This window comes from Lactuca virosa, chromosome 4 (genome assembly GCF_052849685.1).
Source record: "Lactuca virosa cultivar CGN04683 chromosome 4, Lactuca_virosa_CGN04683_v6, whole genome shotgun sequence".
NCBI lineage: Eukaryota > Viridiplantae > Streptophyta > Magnoliopsida > Asterales > Asteraceae > Lactuca > Lactuca virosa.
The window spans coordinates 182,544,340-182,564,253 of record NC_136429.1 but is presented as its reverse complement, the minus strand read 5'-3'; the positions used below and the strand labels follow the sequence as shown (position 1 = coordinate 182,564,253).

Below are 19,914 nucleotides of genomic sequence, written 5' to 3'. Positions count from 1 at the left end.
GAGAGTTGTAACATCCTGTTTCGATAAGTTTATTATTTCGAGATTGTGGACAATAAATGGATCAAGAAGAGGCCTTGGGATTCAACTGAATAGGGTTTAGAACTTATTGGATGTGGATAATATTCGTTATGTGATCTAAGCCCTGGTTTGTGTTTTGAAGTCAAAGGGTAAAATGGGAAAAGTAGAATTCTGGACTTATGCATGGATTATGGTTTTTATTTCAACATGTGTTAAGCCAAATTAAACTAGATATCAGTGTGGGGTTTGTCAAGACCTTTCCGTGGATATAAAGATCATTCAAAATGGAGTTCAAATGACGAAGTTATGGTTGTTTGAAGTTGAGGTGAATTTGGGTGAAAACCGTCGCCACATAATAGGGATCAGAGTCTAGAGTGTGGCAGTCGCCACGAAATGTGGATTAGAGCCCATGTGTGCTAGTCTTTCATACCCAAATCCACGATTTTAGGTTTTGGAACGTCTTTAAGCATAAGGTTCTACATTTTTGCAGCCTCCACCACCTCTAGGACCCCTTGGCAGAAACCCTAGCCTCCATCTTCAAGATTTGAGCTTCTCCCGTCTCCTCTATTCTCCTTTGGATGCTTTTTATGATATTTTGATGAATTTTGAAGATCAACAAGGTTCTTTTTCTTTCAAGGAAATTTGTTTCAAGTTTGGATCCATCAAAGGCACTACATTTCTGGACTATTGTATGTATAAAGTTTCGATCTTACTATCTAGTTCCTTAGATCGTTTCATCTCGGGGTTTTGGAACTTTTGGTCCATTTCATGGGTAACCTTCAATTTGTGTAAACTCCAACATCTTTTGATCAGTTTAGAATGATTTTTGGACCTCATGGACTAAGAAAGTTATGATCTTTTGCCTTCCCTTCTAGCCATGCAAGTTATCTTGGTACTTTAGGTAATTTTGGTGTATTAAAGTTTAGATATTGATAGTTGGTGACATTATTATGGATAAAGTTGGAAACTTTATCCATCTAAACATCATGTTGATCTAGATCTGAAGGATGAAGACTTGGACTTAACAGATTAACTTAAGAAAGATGCATTTTGGGTCCCTTTGTGACTTAAAGTCCACATCTTGGTGGTTTGGACCTTCGTAATAGATAAAGTTAGAAACTTTATCCATTATGACCTTGGAAAGGATCAAATTTGAGCTTTAGAGCTCTTGAAATCGGAAGAAAATGGATTAAGCTCGTTTGAGTTGTTCAGACCAGTCCCCACAGCGTGGCCTTCAGGTGAGTTTTCTCACTATGCCTATGGGTCGAAGGCACTAAGGCCAAACCATTAATTATGTTTTTTACTTGATTTAGGATTATTATGTGATTAATTGTTATTTTTAAATGTCGACATATTTGAGAAGGTTGGGTTGAGGCGGGAAGCGAACAAACCCAAATGGTTGGGTTGAGGTATTGGGCCAACAAACCCATGATTTTCGGATGGGTATTTTAGGAAATTCGCTAAGCATTGGCTTACAATTTGATTTCATGGTTTCGGGTATTTCAGATGATCGGGGGAAGGCAAAGGTGTGATTGTGCACATCATCCTTGGATATTTTATGGATACATGATTTTCGGATACTCTGATTTACGATTATGGCTTTTTGGAAACAATATTTTGTATGACTTTTGGATTCGGTTGTTTATTGTCTTTATTTTGCATTTTCCGTCAGGTCCTTCTGATCATACGACTTGTGTGGTAACGAAATGAAGATGCTAGCTTAACACCAATGACAAATCCAAAAAAAAAAAAAAAACATACACATGGTCACATGGACGCCGGTTGTTTTAATGGTATTGGGTTTGTGAAATTAATAGTGTTTTCATTAGGTAATTAGTAATTACCATTAATACCATAATTACCCTTTGAGTTGCATGGATCTCATGGTGTCCTAAGCCATCTTAAATCTTTATGTGAGACAAAGGGCTCAACTCTCAGTTGTGTAGCCAAGGGATCTGGTCTGGTTAATCAAAATTTTAAGAGGGTTATTTTTACTTTCTAATTTTTTATTGTTTTTTTAATTTAGAGTTTTTTTGGAGAAAGAAAACGAGAAAGATGCATTTGTGAAAGCTACATATAGCTAACTTAAATTTTCTATAGTTTTTGTCCCTATAGTTTTGATCCTTGTATAGTTTTTGTTCCTCCAATAGTTTTGGTCCATGTTGCAACAATTTTGGTCCTTGTGGTTTTGTCTAATTTATTATTTTTATCCCTATAATAGGTTTGGTCCAGTATGTATTTTTTTCTAATCTTTTGCTTCTTGATCATATCCTTATGTAATTGTATCCATATAACAGTTTGGGTCAAGTCTGTCGATCGTTTTGAGTAATATTGTTCTCTGGTTTATCTGAAAACATGGGAGGTATGTTTTTTTATGTAATCATAATCAAATATAAAAAAATAGATTCTATTTATATGAATCATGTTTCCCACATTACACTTCATCTTCCTTAACATGGACATTCCATTTTTATACCGATTTTTCTTATATTCAATAACAACTATTTCTGTAAAGATTTGAAGTATCTTTGGATACAGGCGTTCTAGGCCTGCAACTTTTTTATTTTGTTCTTGAAGTTGCTTGGTTTTTAGTTTCTCATAAATTGGTTTGTTGAATTTTCTAATTAAATAAACTCTCAAGCATGATCAAGAGTACTTAACATGAGATGCTTACATTATGCTTTATGTTTAGTTGTTTACTAACATCATGCGATCTAAATTTAAAGACCATGTAAAATTTTATCTTCTTTATTTTTGTTGTTGTTGATGATATTATTGTCGTATTAAGTATTTCAATATATCTTTTTTTATCGTTTATTATATAAAGTTTATATTATTGTCAATTGGAATGGAATAGAGTAGTTCTCACGAAATGTGATTCTTTCTCATGGGCTTAATTTTATTCAATGGGGGATGAGAGGTGCTTTATTCCATTCCTTGATGGAATGGAATGATATATTTATAACTATTAATTACTTTAATTTATTAAATATTCAATAACACTATTTTTTCGTAAAATTGATAAAACTCTAATTAAATTAGTTTTAGTCGGTTTCAAACAATGACTAAATATATTATTTTAATGTAATTCTATTTTGAGATTTCAGGGTATTTAATCTAATTTAAAATTTTACTTTTGTGATTTGTTATCGATATCTCGATACTTGATCAAAGTTCAATTTTATAAAATACTGTTATTGTACTGATTTATCAATTTAATGTCATTTACTTTTCCAAATGTACTAAAAAGCAAAATGTTTGAATGACTCATTCCATTCCTTCAAGCCAACCAAACATAATAATGGAATGTAATGACCGTGTTCCATTACCTTGCTCAGTTCATTGTTTTTGTTCATTCCATTCCATCATACCAGACAAATCATAATTGATACCAGAACAATTCATTTTTTATTTACAAAAAAAAATTTAATTGCTTGGTGGTAATGCATATTTTCCTGTTAATATGCACAAGAAGGAACAACTTCGTGACAAGGTGGTGTCCATGATGCAATCCCAACAACATTTTCCTGTACAAGCTTAATTTATTAACTATTTAATAAAGCAAATTTTAATTTTATAAACTAGCCAACAAGTAATATTTTATTATCTATGATTCCCAACTATGAATATAAGGTGGATTCAGCTTCGGAGGTGCATATTCATCACATCAACAACAACAACATGCTCTCATAAACGGTGGTGGTCTCTCATACTTTCCTGCAAACAATCAAGATCTCCATTTTCATGGTTATGAAGTGGTGTTTACTCCCTTACAATCTTAATTTATTAATAGAGCTTTTGCTTGTGTTTTGTGGTAAAATCCATAAAAAATGGAACAATTGAATTTTGTCCATTCGGAATCCAAACATGCCATGGAACGGAATCACGAGTTCCAATACTGTAGTTCTATAAACTTTTCAGCACAATCTAAATGAATAAGACACTATTTTTTCATCCCAGGAACAACGGAATGCTTCCAACGGGATCACGACCTGTGAGCGTATTGGGTGGGTCCTACGATCAACTGATACAACAGTACCAACACTTCCAAACACAATCCTAAATACACCTAGTTAGCCCCTTTAGAGACCAAGATCTAAAATTCCCTCAACCATCACAATCTTGTGCTGACCGATTCCGTTTACTCGGTTTATATTTGTCAAAGAAGAAACTACAGTCTTGCATGCTTTACAAATAGATATAGAATCTAAGAATATCTTCAGACCCCAAATCAGGGCCATTATCTGCACTTCTTGTGGAAGGCTCTATGAATACAACATCTAAAATCCAGAACCTTCATCAACAATAGAAGATTTGGAATGATTATTACTATTTGTTGTGAAGGTGGTAAGCAAGTCAAGCAAAGTAGCTCAGATGTTGTGAAAGTGGTCGACAAGTTCTTCTGGTACTACTACTATATGTTGATGACTTTCATCTCCTTCACATTTGATGTATTACATTTATCCACTATTGGAATGATTATTTGTATGCCATTAAATTTTTTTCAATGGATTGTATTTCTTGTATATAATATTTTATTTTGTATTATGAGACATTAAATGCTAATTTAATTTGAAAATTAGTAAATCTATATATAATATTTTTTTAAACATTTAAAATTATGATACGCAAATGTGTGTCATAAGGTTACTACACGCAGATGTGTGTTGTCTTCCTTTATGACAGAGCCTTCCTTGACACGGAATGCGTGTTGTAAATGCGCGTCGTAAGTTTACAACGCGCAAAAACGCGTCGTCTTCCTTTATGAAAGGGTCCTCCTTAATATGCATTTGTGTGTCATCTGTGGCTTTTACGACATGCAATGCATGTCATTAAAGGGTATTTTTGGAGTAATGACGTCTATTATCCTGTTTAAGCATCATACTTTTTATCTCTTTGTCATTTTGACATCATGTCGTAGATTTTATGATTATTCATCCTCCAACATTATTACTTTATGTCATTGGAAACATTTATCGTTAAGTTTAAGATGCTTAACATTTGATACATTCCAACGGTCTTGTACCTCACAACTTAACTCATATTGGGTGCTCACCTTATAACTTAATTTCCATGTCGCATTACACATCACGCTCCACATAATAGTTATGACTTGTTTTATTACTAGAGTACTACTTGTACATAAGTCTCATTTGTCTTAACACTTGTTGCATAACATTTCTTATGTATGACCACAGTATATCATGACATACATTTTCCTTAAATTTCTACCTTAATCAAATTCCTTCCAAGCATTGCACTTTCATCTAATGGTTATAAGGTAGTGTACCTTGGTTTATTGCTTATTCAAACGATCGAAAATTCACCATTTACTTATTGCAATATTTTTATCATTCCGTAGACTAATTCCATGACTTTAAATCCGTTCACTCATTATATAATGCATAACATCACACTTTAATTCCCATTTAAGTATACTATTTTCAATATTTCTATTTTAAATAACTCATTATATCGGTTTCATGCATCATTCCATGCATAATATGCAACAAACTTTCCATAAAGTCCACGCCCAATACCATTCTATCATCTTATCCTTATACATCTATTATCATGTTTAAGCATCATACTTTTTATCTCTTTGTCATTTAGACATCGTGTCTTATCTTTTATGATTATTCGTCCTCCAACATTATTACTTTATGTCATTGGAAATATATTTTTATGTGTCTTATTACAACTACCAGGTTTTCCATATAGTGGTATGTAAAGGACTACTTAAAAGTGCATTACACACAACCGTTTTTTAAATTCATTTTAAGGAATATGTTATTAATCATGAACTCCAAATACAAACATACCTAAAATCGTAATTTTCTGGATATTACATCTTTTATCTCCTCATTTGGCGTGAAATAATCCTCATTACTGAATTATGAATATCATAATGTTACATTTACTACTAAGAAATCGTGTGTCACCGTTTGCTTGTATAAGATATGGGTATTCCATTTCTTCACCAAATGTGATCGGGTGTCACAATAGATGTGTTACCCATATTTCCTATAATGACATGTTTCATGAACACAACAAGCACCTTAAGATTAATTGGCATTTTGTATTGATAATTTGTCACTAGAAGTATAGTTTGTCTATCTCCCACCTCCTCCATCCGCTAGCATACTTATGTATTTATTATAGCTTTTATCACCAGGGATGCTTCTCTACACTTCTTTCCATAAAATTATATAAAGACGTAAATCATAATAACTTTGAGGAGGGATGATACTGGTATGTATATTTCTTTTCTAAACGACATATATTAAGAAAAAATGAGCCCATGTTAGGCACATGCTAGCGAGGAAAAACATGTCATTTCAACAAATTACATATTCAAGCTAGATGAGTTTAACCAAGTACACCTATCCAAATTAATTTTTCTACTCCTTACCGAAATCCAATAAAACGCTTTCACAATACTGTTTTGAAAAAGAGTCTCCAGTTCTCCACACAGCCTTTCGAACGATAGATGATAATGATGTTTCTTAAATTCCATAGTTCCCACAAAAGCGAAGCAGACACAACAAACAAAAGAATTTTCTCTATATTTGACACCCGAAATGAGATATTACAGTGTCCAAGTCTTATATTCCATAGTTCCCCCACAACACATGACCCACGACCATCACATGAGAGGTAAATCGCATAATACAAACGAGCGAGGGATGATGCGTGGGTTCTAATCCCAACACCAACAATATAGGACTCCGCTTCTCAATGGATGGGCTCCCATTGCAGGGACTCCTTTAAATGATTGGGGTGGCTGGGCAACATATGGTTTTTTGTTACTTAGCTCAAGCTGGGTTTACATCTCGAATGTGAGAGTGTGCTGGTATTGGATCTTGGTGTCACAATGGAGGGCATCTGAAGAAAGAACACTCCAGAGGCTAAAAATGAATGGTCCGCGCGACATAACTAGAAAAAAGGAGAGCCTGTGTGGTCGTCTCCCTTAAAATCAAAGTCAATAGAGATATATATAAAAAATAGTAAAAAGCTGTTCACAAAACAAGAACGTTGTGAAGCATAAATAAATAAATAAAGTTGTCAATTAATTCTGAATTAGTTACCCACCGGCAATAAAAAACAAACGAAAAATAACAACTTGTCATTAAAGAATAATATATTTATTGCATGTGATTCAATTATAAACTTAAACTGAAAATAAAGGAGTTACACTTTGATGAGGTAGGTATATGATGATGCGTTTGTGTAGAGGGAGAAATTAAAGAGTTTTGTTAGTCCCACATCGGTAGGAAAGTAGAAGGTGTTGAAAGAGAGGGAGGAATAAAAGGTGAGGTGGACGAGCATTACAAGCATCTTTGCGCTTGGGGCAATGACGCAGCTAATGAGGTATTAACCGAGGCGCGTCAATTGCTGGTTGAAAACTATTTCCAAACCCCCTCTTTGGCCTTGGGTCTCCCTTGGCCATCGAGAATTTCTGGAAGGGTTTCCTTTGACTGGGAAGCCCTAAAAATTCTTAGTTTGTCAAAAGCTTTTATATCCTAATCCTCTTAATTAGATTAGATGGCCAAAGAGTAATATTTTCATGTAATTAAAAAAAAGTCGTTAGTAATTATGACAATAATATTTGTTTGTATGGTGATTTTTTTTGTATTTAAATATGGATAGTAATAGTATTTATGACCAATTAATATTTGGGAATTATACAGGAGACTAAATCAGTCAACACAGAAGTGAAGGTTCCCTCCCACATCGGGTGAGAGAAGATTACATACAAGATGGCAGTGGATATAGAAAGCAAGCCCCAAGAAAACGAAAAGCATACCTTTCTCGGCCTTTTGGCTAAGATCAAGTGTAGTATCTGTTCTTATCAGTTTAATATCTGATATGTAGGCCATCGGCCTACTCGATATTAATCTTATTTTTTATGGGGGAGAGTCCATCACAGTAGCTTGCTGCTGGGTCTCTCGAGTGTCGCCTTAGCGTTGCACTACAGCCTGGGCGTGGCGCACCCCTCCAATCCTAGTCCAAAACTACTTTAATAGACTTTACTTGTTACCTTGTTATGGCTAATAATGCTATCAATTTATTCGAACCAGGATCCAACATTCCAAAGAAGAGGTCGGAAGTGTTTAGCCTTGGCTTGGCACACCCGTAGCTCCAATGTAAGTTTAAAACTTATATATTGGCCTTTAATTAAGTCGTTTTCATGAGATAGGAAGCAAGCTTTTCCTGTGTTCGGAAGGCATATATAGTATAACAGATCCTGCTCAATTAGTAATAAGATGGTGATCAGTTTTCTCAACGTTTCCTGATCGCACTGTTCCTGTTACAAAATGGTTACACTTCATCTATAAATTGACATCGGTAATACTACAGAACAAATAAGCATATTATGTGGAATTTAATTATGACAAGTTTTTTTTTATCCAAATTAAGAAAACATTGTAATTCAGAAGCATGCATCAACTTTGTCTTAATCTTCATTTTTGGAATGGACTTCTCCCATTTACCACAATCAAAGATTACAATTCTTTTGAGAGGGAGAGACCGTATTGATCTAACAGGCCCAGACACACTTGAAATAATGCAATTATATAACTGCCACTTAATTGGCTGTGCGCTTTAATTTGCCCAGAGGATAGGGGAACTAATGGAACACTATAATATGTCTCATGTGATGTGAACCTGATCCCACATTGGAGGCTGAAGAAAGAAAACAGAAGCTGGATTGTTGCATAAAAGGTGAGGGCAGGAGAATGGAAAACTCACTTACCTGGACAGGGTCTATGGGCGATCAAGAAGGTCCATGGCCTAGGTTGGTGATCTCCATTGCACATTACGGAGAGGTGCCTGTCTAAGGTCGGCCCAAGTTGGTCGAACCTATGTCATAATTTGTGCCAGTGGGGGCCTGCGTTCGCGCGGCCCCTACCAATATCCTAGTTTTAACATCTACTTTTTTTATTTTATTGGTTCTTTTATTATTTTCAGATAACTTAAATCTGAAAATAAAATTTAAAGAGGATATGTTACAAAGCAGTGCTTTCAAAATTGACGATTTGTTAAAGGTGTAGATTTTTTTTTTCTAAATAAGGAAGAACGTGTTGACCAAGTGACTCCGTGTCACATTTTTCCTTTCTCGTCTTTTCAATATGAACTTTCTCTCTACATCTTAATCATGAGAGCTCCTCTTGTAACACCTCTCCCTGGCTACGTTGGTTACTGATCTATCTGGACCGGGCTTTGTAAGAATGGGGAAATCGTAAAATACAAGGTAACACTTCAACAACTGAAATCCACTACACTTTGGGTTGTTTGTAACCGTAAAAGAAATATGTGATTTCCCAAAGCTTTCTGTATAGAGACAAATGTGGCTCATAAGTGTCGGCTTATCCGACGTCTAAAATAGTATCAAACACTTGGTCACATAAAACAAGTGTAGAACCAACCAATGAAACGGATTAAAAACTAGGATGCATAAATACGATAACAATGCCAACAAAATTGGAAAAAAAACGTTCCAAGATAAGAAACTGTAAATGACATTTAGTCAACACATGAGACACGGGCTTCTAATTAACATTTTTCCACCATCAGGGACACGTCCGGAAAAAATATTTCGGAGCCTCTAAAATATAAAAAATTTAGGCCATAAGACTAACAAGACTAACGGATGTACAAAATACTAAAATGTGTCCCTTTATCCAATTAAATCTAATTAACATGTCTAAGTCCACCCTTACATTATTTATCTCGTGAAACTCTTATTTAAACTATATTTTATTATCAGCAATTCTCTGATTCCGATTAATGAACATCGCATAATAACTTTCAAAATGCACGTCCAAATAATTTTTATCAATAAAAATTTCGCATCCTAACACTCTTTATTATGTTACCACCAACTCCCAATCATGTTTAATATTCATGGATTCAAGATTTCTAATCCTAATGTGAAACATGTCATCTTTTATCTTGCCATCGTTGGCCAATAATCACAATGTGCATTCGTAGGTGCACACATAGAACACACCAAAATGCACTTAACTATTTTGTCTCTTTGGTATTTTCATAGAGAGAAGCAGCTTGTTGGCTCAACTTTTTTTTAGCACTTATGGTCGGACTGTAGATGTAAAATCTCTGATGTGGTTCCCACTAGTGTCTTAATGGATAAAATTTTATACTTTATCCATTGAGATGCTACAAATAATAAAGATCTAAACCCCTAATTCATTAAATGCCCAAAAACTCACTTTTTCTCATGCACGGAGTAAAGAGAACCACCAATTCCTAGATCTATGAATGAAGAAAATGAAGCTTAGATCTTTATGACTATCAAGGGTCCAAGTGGTGTATGAGGGTTGATCTCTTTAGATGTAAATCTTCAATGACCAAATCTTTCAAGAACATTCACTTCACTCTAAAACCACCAAAAACACACCAAAAGTGGATGAGAGGTGTAACGCCGTAAATTTTCAAACAAATTTTTTTCATAAAAATAAAACAATTATCTCATTCCCAAAAAATAACAAAAATCCCACAAACATCAAGTTATCAAAACATATGGCTATGTGTTTTGCCCAGAGGATAGGGGAACAAATGGAACCTGCTCCTACATTGGAGGCTGAAGAAAGAAAACAAAAGCAGGATTGTTGCATAAAAGGTGAGGGCAAGATAATGGAAAACTCACTTACCTGGACAGGGTCTATGGGCGATCAAGAAGGTCCATGACCTAGGTTGGTGATCACCATTGCACATTACGGAGAGGTGCCCGTCTAAAGTCGGCCCAAGTTGGTCGAACCTATGTCATAATTTGTGCCAGTGGGGGCCTGCGTTCGCGCGGCCCCTAAGAATATCCTAGTTTCAACATCTACTTTTTTTTATTGGTTCTTTCATTATTTTCACATAAATTAAATCTGAAAATAAAAATTAAAGACGATATGTTACAAAGCGGTGCTTTCAAAATTGACGATTTGTTCAAGGTGTAGAATTTTGTTTATGGAAGAACGTGTTGACCAAGGGACTCCGAGTCACATTTTTCCTTTCCCATTCTTTTTATTATGAAATTTCTCTCTACATATTAATCATGAGAGCTTCTCTTGTAGCACTTCTCCCTTGCTATGTTGGTTACTCTATCTGGGTCGGGCCTGTTAGGAATGGCACAACAAAAAATGTAACCTTTAGCGGCGACAAAAATCGTCGCGATTGATGCCATTTGTTGTCGCTAAAGGTATTAGCGACGACATGTCGTCTCTAACGGGTCGTCGCTATTACCTCGTAGCTAATACTCGTTTGTCGTCGCTAATACCTGTCGTCTCTAATACTCGTAAGTCGTCGCTATTGATGTCGTCTCTATTGACTTTCCGGCCACCGGACGGAGTTTTTCCGGCAAAGCTTCCCGGAGTTATGTGTCGTCGCAATTCGTCCATGTCGTCCCTAAACGTGTCACTGCTAAATATTTTTTTTTTTTTTTTTTTTTTTTGAAAAAAACGTATTTTTTTTATGATATTAGTTTATATATATATATTATAAAATGCAGATTTGATAAAAATACACAAATAAATACATACCACACTACATAAAACATCAAATATACCATATTACATATATCTAATAAATCCCAAATAAACATCTAATATATCATCCATAAACTATCTAGTAAATCCCAAATAAACATCATCCATAACATAAAACAAGAATTACTATGTGTCTTCGTCTTCCCCATTGTTGTTTTCCTCGTTGTTGATTTGGTTTTTAAACGAGCGGATAATGTCTCCAATGGCCGTCACAAATGTCGGGTTTTGAAGAAAATCATTCACATCAACATCCTACAATTAAGTCACAAGCACATTAAGTCGTTAACAATTTAACAAACTATCAAACCATCAAAGCACAAAATGAATTAAATCGTTAACAATTTAACAAACTATTAAACGACCAAATCAATTAAGTCTTTAACAATATAACAAACTACCGAGCTACCAAAAATTACTACAAATACATTAAGTTCTTAACAATATAAAAAAGCTACTAAATTCATTAAAAATTTAACAAGTACTTGTGTTAGTTGCGGTGCTTGTGACTGTGACTGACATTGGGATGGAGCACTTGTACCCGCAGCTGAAGAAGGTTTAGGCCTAATGCCTCTCACATGCCCCCTTCGTGTACCCAAGAACCCGAAATTAATTTATAAATCAATTTCGGGCGGGCATTTCTATGCTTTTGATGTATTAAAAAGAAGAGACTTAAACTAAAAAAAACTTACTTTTATATTATAGCATTGTACTTTAGCTTCTTAATTTTGATTTTTATTTTTTATTATGGCATTGTACTTTCAACGATATTATATATTTGTTATTTATATCATTTTTTTCCATATTTTAATTTTTAATCTCAACTTATTTTTTTTTATTTTTCTATTTTGAGTAAATTATAACTTAGTAGATTTAGCGTCTTAATTTTTCATTTTTTTTTCTTATAACATTGTACTTTAAACGATATTATATATTTGTTATTTATATCATCTTTTTTTTTTCCATATTTTGATTTTTAATCTCAACTAAATTTTGTTTTTATTTTTCTATTTTGAGTAAATTATAACTTAATAGATTTAGCGTCTTAATTTTTCATCTTTATTTTTTATTATAGCATTGTATATTAATTGATATTATAATTTTGTTATTTATATAATCTTTTTTTCCATATTTTGATTTTTAATCTCAACTTATTTTTGTTTTTATTTTTCTATTTTGAGTAAATTATAACTTAGTATATTTAGCGTCTTAATTTTTTATTTTTATTTTTTCTTATAACATTGTACTTTAAACGATATTATATATTTGTTATTTATATCATCTTTTTTTTTTCCATATTTTGATTTTTAATCTCAACTTAAATTTGTTTTTATTTTTCTATTTTGAGTAAATTATAACTTAATAGATTTAGCGTCTTAATTTTTTATTTTTATTTTTATTATAGCATTCTACTTTAAATGATATTATATATTTGTTATTTATATCATCTTTTTTTTTTCATATTTTGATTTTTAATATCAACTTATTTTTGTTTTTATTTTTCTATTATAATACTTTAAAAAGACATTGTAATTTATAACATTCTTTTTTCAATTATAACTTCCTATCATAACATACATATACATCCAATAATAACATATTTTATCATAACATACAATATACACACATACAAATGAACTTAAACATAATTTTTTACATATAAATACCTACATTTTCACATAAAAATGCCTACATTTCATATACATACATTTTTATGCTAGTTTCAACATCTACTTTTTTATTGGTTCTTTCATTATATTCAGATAACTTAAATCTGAAAATAGAAATTAAAGACGATATGTTACAAAGCGGTGCTTTCAAAATTGACGATTTGTTCAAGGTGTAGATTTTTTTTCTAAATAAGGAAGAACGTGTTGACCAAGTGACTCCGTGACACATTTTTTCCTTTCTCGTCTTTTCAATATGAACTTTCTCTCTACATCTTAATCATGAGAGCTCCTCTTGTAACACCTCTCCCTGGCTATGTTGGTTACTGATCTATCTGGATCGGGCTTTGTAAGAATGTATCACTTCAACAACTGAAACCCACTACACTTTGGGTTGTTTGTAACCGTAAAAGAAATATGTGATTTCCCAAAGTTTATGTATTGAGACAAATATGGATCATAAGTGTCGGCTTATCCGACATCTAAAATAATATCAAACACCTGGTCACATTAAACAAGTGTAGAACCAACCAACGAAACGGATTAAAAACTAGGATGCATAAATACGATAACAATGCCTACAAAATAGGAAAAAAAACATGTTCCTAAGATAAGAAAGTGAAAATGACAATTAGTCAACACACGAGACACGGGCTTCTAATTAAAAATTTTCCACCATAAGGGACACGCTCGGAAAAAATATTTCGGAGCCTCTAAGATATAAAAAATTTAGGCCCTAAGACTAACAAGAATAACGGATGTACAAAATACTAAAATGTGTCCCTTTATCCAATTAAATCTAACATGTCTAAGTCCACCATTTCATTATTTATCTCGTGAAACTCTTATTTAAACTATATTTTATTATCAGCAATTCTCTGATTCCGATTAATGAACATCGCATAATAACTTTCAAAATGCACGTCCAAATAATTTTTATCAATAAAAATTTCGCATCCTAACACTCTTTATTATGTTACCACCAACTCCCAATCATGTTTAATATTCATGGATTCAAGATTTCTAATCCTAATGTGAAACATGTCATCTTTTATCTTGCCATCGTTGGCCAATAATCACAATGTGCATTCGTAGGTGCACACATAGAACACACCAAAATGCACTTAACTATTTTGTCTCTTTGGTATTTTCATAGAGAGAAACAGCTTGTTGGCTTAACTTTTTTTTATCACTTATGGTCGGACTGTAGATGTAAAATCTCTGATGTGGTTCCCACTAGTGTCTTAATGGATAATATTTTCAATTTTATCCATTGAGATACTCCAAATAATAAAGATCTAAACCCCTAATTCATAAAATGCCCAAAAACTTACTTTTCCTCATGCACGGAGTAAAGAGAACACCACCAATTCCTGGATCTATGAATGAAGAAAATGAAGCTTATATCTTTATGACTTTCAAGGTCCAGGTGGTGTATGAAGGTTGACCTCTTTAGATGTAAATCTTCAATGACCAATCTTTCAAGAACGTACACTTCACTCTAAAACCACCAAAAACACACCAAAAGAAGATGAGAGGTGTAATGCCGTGCCTTCCCGTGATTCTGAGAGGTACCTGAAACACATAAAACATAACACGGTAAACACGAGGCTTAGTGAGTTCCCCAAAATACCACACATATCTCATTATCCTCTCATGGCTATGCTCAAAATAAGACCCTCCGGTCAATGTGTCTCAGTGGGACTCTTCGGTCCTACAACTCGGGTGGACCCTTCGGTCCTAACTCAGTAAGCTCAGAATAATGCACGACATAAATCACATAGACATAATGCAGGATATCATAATACTCAATATAAGCACATAAGACCCTCCGGTCACACAAAGGTTACCCCTCTAGGTAAGTATAGTGAGAAGACTCACCTCGTAATCAAGTAAGTAATGATCGCGTACACAAATCTCGAACTAGCCTCCGCCTAACACATAAGATAATAATATATAATCAACACTTAAATCACGACTCGAAATAAACTAGGTTAATCTCCCTCTCAAACTCATTGAATGGGTAAAAGACCATTTTACCCCTCCACGGTCCTTATACTCCCTGCCTTGACCAGCCCTAAAGTCAACAAAAGTCAACACTCGAGTCAACTGTCCATGTTGACCCGACTCGCCGAGTGCATCTATGTGACTCGCCGAGTCCCCCTTGTTCCTTCAGAACCTCGCAAAAACCCAACTCAACTCGTCTAGTTGTCTCGTCAACTCGCCGAGTTACCCATGTTCAGACTCATCGGGGAAAACCCTAGCCGACTCGTCGAGTCAGCTCTTTGACCCGTCGAGTCCCTTAAGTCAAATTCTCGTTCAGGCGTTTTAAGGCAGATCTATCACTCCAAACTCTAGATCTAGCCTCTCAAGGGTCGAATGTCACGTAAAGCTTCGATCTTTATGTTCATGCATGGCATGTTTGCTCCATAATGCCAATTAAAAGCTCTAGCCAAGGTGTTTAATCACAATAACTCTTTATGGATGGATAAAGTTGGGACCTTTGGACTCTATGGACCTCACAAGGTCCAGATCTGATGTCTCAATTCTTGGCAAGCACAAGTCATACCAAATATCAAGGAAATATGGAAAAAGCCCCAAAAGTTTCTCATTAACAATATCTAAACAACATGATGAGCAAGGTGACGACTTTTACCTTCCAACAGAAGCTCCAAGTGAATGAATACTGGATCTCACAGACTTTCCTCGTTCCTTGCTTGAATCTCACTTCTTCTTCCAATGTTTCACCAAAACACTCAAATATTAGCTCTATCACTCTCTCTTAGCTGAATGGCCGATTAAGGTTTCTCTCAGGGAAGTAGGGTAGCTGGTGAGGCGGAAATGAGGACATAAGTTTCCTTAAATAGGCCCCAAACCCGGGGAGTTAGGGTTTCCTCACACAGCGCCAACTCGGCGAGTCGCCATCTTTGACTCGTCGAGTCGGTTTTTTTAACCCGCGTGCTCAAATCCAACTCTACTCGGTGAGTCGAACACACAACTCGCCGAGTCACTAATTATTTCCCAAAAATAAATAAATAAATGTAATACCTAGGAGTCGGGATGTTATAATTCTCCCCCACTAGAATCAAACTTCACCCTCGAAGTCATGCTCCAGAAATAACTTTGGATACTGCTCTTGCATCTCGGACTCCGGCTCCTAAGTCCACTCGGACCCTTTCCGATGTTGCCACTGGACCTGAACCAGGAGCACCTCTTTGTTCCTCAGAACCTTCACCTTCTGATCCAAGATGGCAACCGGTCTCTCGATGTAATTTAGGCTAGCATCAACTTGAATGTCCTCTAATGATACCACTGCCATCTCATGGGCTACACACTTACTCAACCGAGACACGTGGAAGGTGCTATGGATTTGGCTCAACTCTATAGGTAGCTCTAGCCGGTAAGCTACCTTACCCACTCTGGCGGTCACTCTGAAAGGACCGATGTATCTAGGGCCCAGCTTGCCCGGTTTCCTGAATCGGATCACCCACTTCCACGGGGATACCTTCAGGAGGACAAAATCTCCAACCTGGAACTCTAGCTCTGATCGTCGTCAGTTTGCATAACTCTTCTGGCGACTCTGGGTTGTCAGCAATCTCTGTCTAACCTGCTGAATCCGCTCGGTCTTCTTCAGCACTATCTCAGTGCCATCCATCACTCGCTGCCCTACCTCTCCCCAATAGATGGGAGTCCGACACCTCCTCCCATATAGAAGCTCAAAGGGAGGAATGCCAATGATGGAATGGTGGTTGTTGTTGTATGAAAACTCAACCAAGGGCAAATAGGTGTCCCAACTTCCTCCGAAGTCCATAATACATGCACGCATCATGTCCTCAAGCGTCTGAATCATCCGCTCACTCTGTCCGTCCGTCTGTGGGTGGTAAGTTGTGCTGAAGTGCAGCCGGGTACCCAACTCCTCATGAAACTTCTTCCAGAACCTGGAAGTAAAACACACATCCCGATCTGACACTATAAATGTCGGCACCCCATGCCGTGCCACCACCTCTCGAACGTAAATCTCGGCTACTTGTACATAAGTCTCATTTGTCTTAACACTTGTTGCATAACATTTCTTATGTATGACCACAGTATATCATGACATACATTTTCCTTAAATTTCTACCTTAATCAAATTCCTTCCAAGCATTGCACTTTCATCTAATGGTTATAAGGTAGTGTACCTTGGTTTATTGCTTATTCAAACGATCGAAAATTCACCATTTACTTATTGCAATATTTTTATCATTCCGTAGACTAATTCCATGACTTTAAATCCGTTCACTCATTATATAATGCATAACATCACACTTTAATTCCCATTTAAGTATACTATTTTCAATATTTCTATTTTAAATAACTCATTATATCGGTTTCATGCATCATTCCATGCATAATATGCAACAAACTTTCCATAAAGTCCACGCCCAATACCATTCTATCATCTTATCCTTATACATCTATTATCATGTTTAAGCATCATACTTTTTATCTCTTTGTCATTTAGACATCGTGTCTTATCTTTTATGATTATTCGTCCTCCAACATTATTACTTTATGTCATTGGAAATATATTTTTATGTGTCTTATTACAACTACCAGGTTTTCCATATAGTGGTATGTAAAGGACTACTTAAAAGTGCATTACACACAACCGTTTTTTAAATTCATTTTAAGGAATATGTTATTAATCATGAACTCCAAATACAAACATACCTAAAATCGTAATTTTCTGGATATTACATCTTTTATCTCCTCATTTGGCGTGAAATAATCCTCATTACTGAATTATGAATATCATAATGTTACATTTACTACTAAGAAATCGTGTGTCACCGTTTGCTTGTATAAGATATGGGTATTCCATTTCTTCACCAAATGTGATCGGGTGTCACAATAGATGTGTTACCCATATTTCCTATAATGACATGTTTCATGAACACAACAAGCACCTTAAGATTAATTGGCATTTTCTATTGATAATTTGTCACTAGAAGTATAGTTTGTCTATCTCCCACCTCCTCCATCCGCTAGCATACTTATGTATTTATTATAGCTTTTATCACCAGGGATGCTTCTCTACACTTCTTTCCATAAAATTATATAAAGACGTAAATCATAATAACTTTGAGGAGGGATGATACTGGTATGTATATTTCTTTTCTAAACGACATATATTAAGAAAAAATGAGCCCATGTTAGGCACATGCTAGCGAGGAAAAACATGTCATTTCAACAAATTACATATTCAAGCTAGATGAGTTTAACCAAGTACACCTATCCAAATTAATTTTTCTACTCCTTACCGAAATCCAATAAAACGCTTTCACAATACTGTTTTGAAAAAGAGTCTCCAGTTCTCCACACAGCCTTTCGAACGATAGATGATAATGATGTTTCTTAAATTCCATAGTTCCCACAAAAGCGAAGCAGACACAACAAACAAAAGAATTTTCTCTATATTTGACACCCGAAATGAGATATTACAGTGTCCAAGTCTTATATTCCATAGTTCCCCCACAACACATGACCCACGACCATCACATGAGAGGTAAATCGCATAATACAAACGAGCGAGGGATGATGCGTGGGTTCTAATCCCAACACCAACAATATAGGACTCCGCTTCTCAATGGATGGGCTCCCATTGCAGGGACTCCTTTAAATGATTGGGGTGGCTGGGCAACATATGGTTTTTTGTTACTTAGCTCAAGCTGGGTTTACATCTCGAATGTGAGAGTGTGCTGGTATTGGATCTTGGTGTCACAATGGAGGGCATCTGAAGAAAGAACACTCCAGAGGCTAAAAATGAATGGTCCGCGCGACATAACTAGAAAAAAGGAGAGCCTGTGTGGTCGTCTCCCTTAAAATCAAAGTCAATAGAGATATATATAAAAAATAGTAAAAAGCTGTTCACAAAACAAGAACGTTGTGAAGCATAAATAAATAAATAAAGTTGTCAATTAATTCTGAATTAGTTACCCACCGGCAATAAAAAACAAACGAAAAATAACAACTTGTCATTAAAGAATAATATATTTATTGCATGTGATTCAATTATAAACTTAAACTGAAAATAAAGGAGTTACACTTTGATGAGGTAGGTATATGATGATGCGTTTGTGTAGAGGGAGAAATTAAAGAGTTTTGTTAGTCCCACATCGGTAGGAAAGTAGAAGGTGTTGAAAGAGAGGGAGGGATAAAAGGTGAGGTGGACGAGCATTACAAGCATCTTTGCGCTTGGGGCAATGACGCAGCAAATGAGGTATTAACCGAGGCGCGTCAATTGCTGGTTGAAAACTATTTCCAAACCCCCTCTTTGGCCTTGGGTCTCCCTTGGCCATCGAGAATTTCTGGAAGGGTTTCCTTTGACTGGGAAGCCCTAAAAATTCTTAGTTTGTCAAAAGCTTTTATATCCTAATCCTCTTAATTAGATTAGATGGCCAAAAAGTAATATTTTCATGTAATTAAAAAAAAGTCGTTAGTAATTATGACAATAATATTTGTTTGTATGGTGATTTTTTTTGTATTTAAATATGGATAGTAATAGTATTTATGACCAATTAATATTTGGGAATTATACAGGAGACTAAATCACTCAACCAAGGGCAAATAGGTGTCCCAACTTCCTCCGAAGTCCATAATACATGCACGCATCATGTCCTCAAGCGTCTGAA

General features: G+C 35.1%; 3 non-coding genes and 2 pseudogenes across 3 annotated transcripts; all 5 read left to right on the top strand.

Moving 5' to 3' along the window:
• Positions 1 to 7,354: 7,354 nt before the first annotated feature.
• LOC145110044 (U4 spliceosomal RNA) lies at positions 7,355 to 7,498 on the top strand (annotated as a pseudogene).
• A 323-nt stretch (positions 7,499 to 7,821) lies between these two features.
• On the top strand, positions 7,822 to 8,017 carry LOC145109993 (U2 spliceosomal RNA). The gene has a single exon (XR_013709386.1). It is a non-coding gene; the product is annotated as a U2 spliceosomal RNA (small nuclear RNA).
• Positions 8,018 to 8,768: 751 nt separating this feature from the next.
• Positions 8,769 to 8,932, top strand: LOC145110608 (U1 spliceosomal RNA). Its single transcript, XR_013709974.1, has one exon. It is a non-coding gene; the product is annotated as a U1 spliceosomal RNA (small nuclear RNA).
• Positions 8,933 to 10,686: 1,754 nt separating this feature from the next.
• Positions 10,687 to 10,850, top strand: LOC145110637 (U1 spliceosomal RNA). Its single transcript, XR_013710001.1, has one exon. It is a non-coding gene; the product is annotated as a U1 spliceosomal RNA (small nuclear RNA).
• Positions 10,851 to 19,467: 8,617 nt separating this feature from the next.
• LOC145110048 (U4 spliceosomal RNA) lies at positions 19,468 to 19,611 on the top strand (annotated as a pseudogene).
• Positions 19,612 to 19,914: the final 303 nt, after the last annotated feature.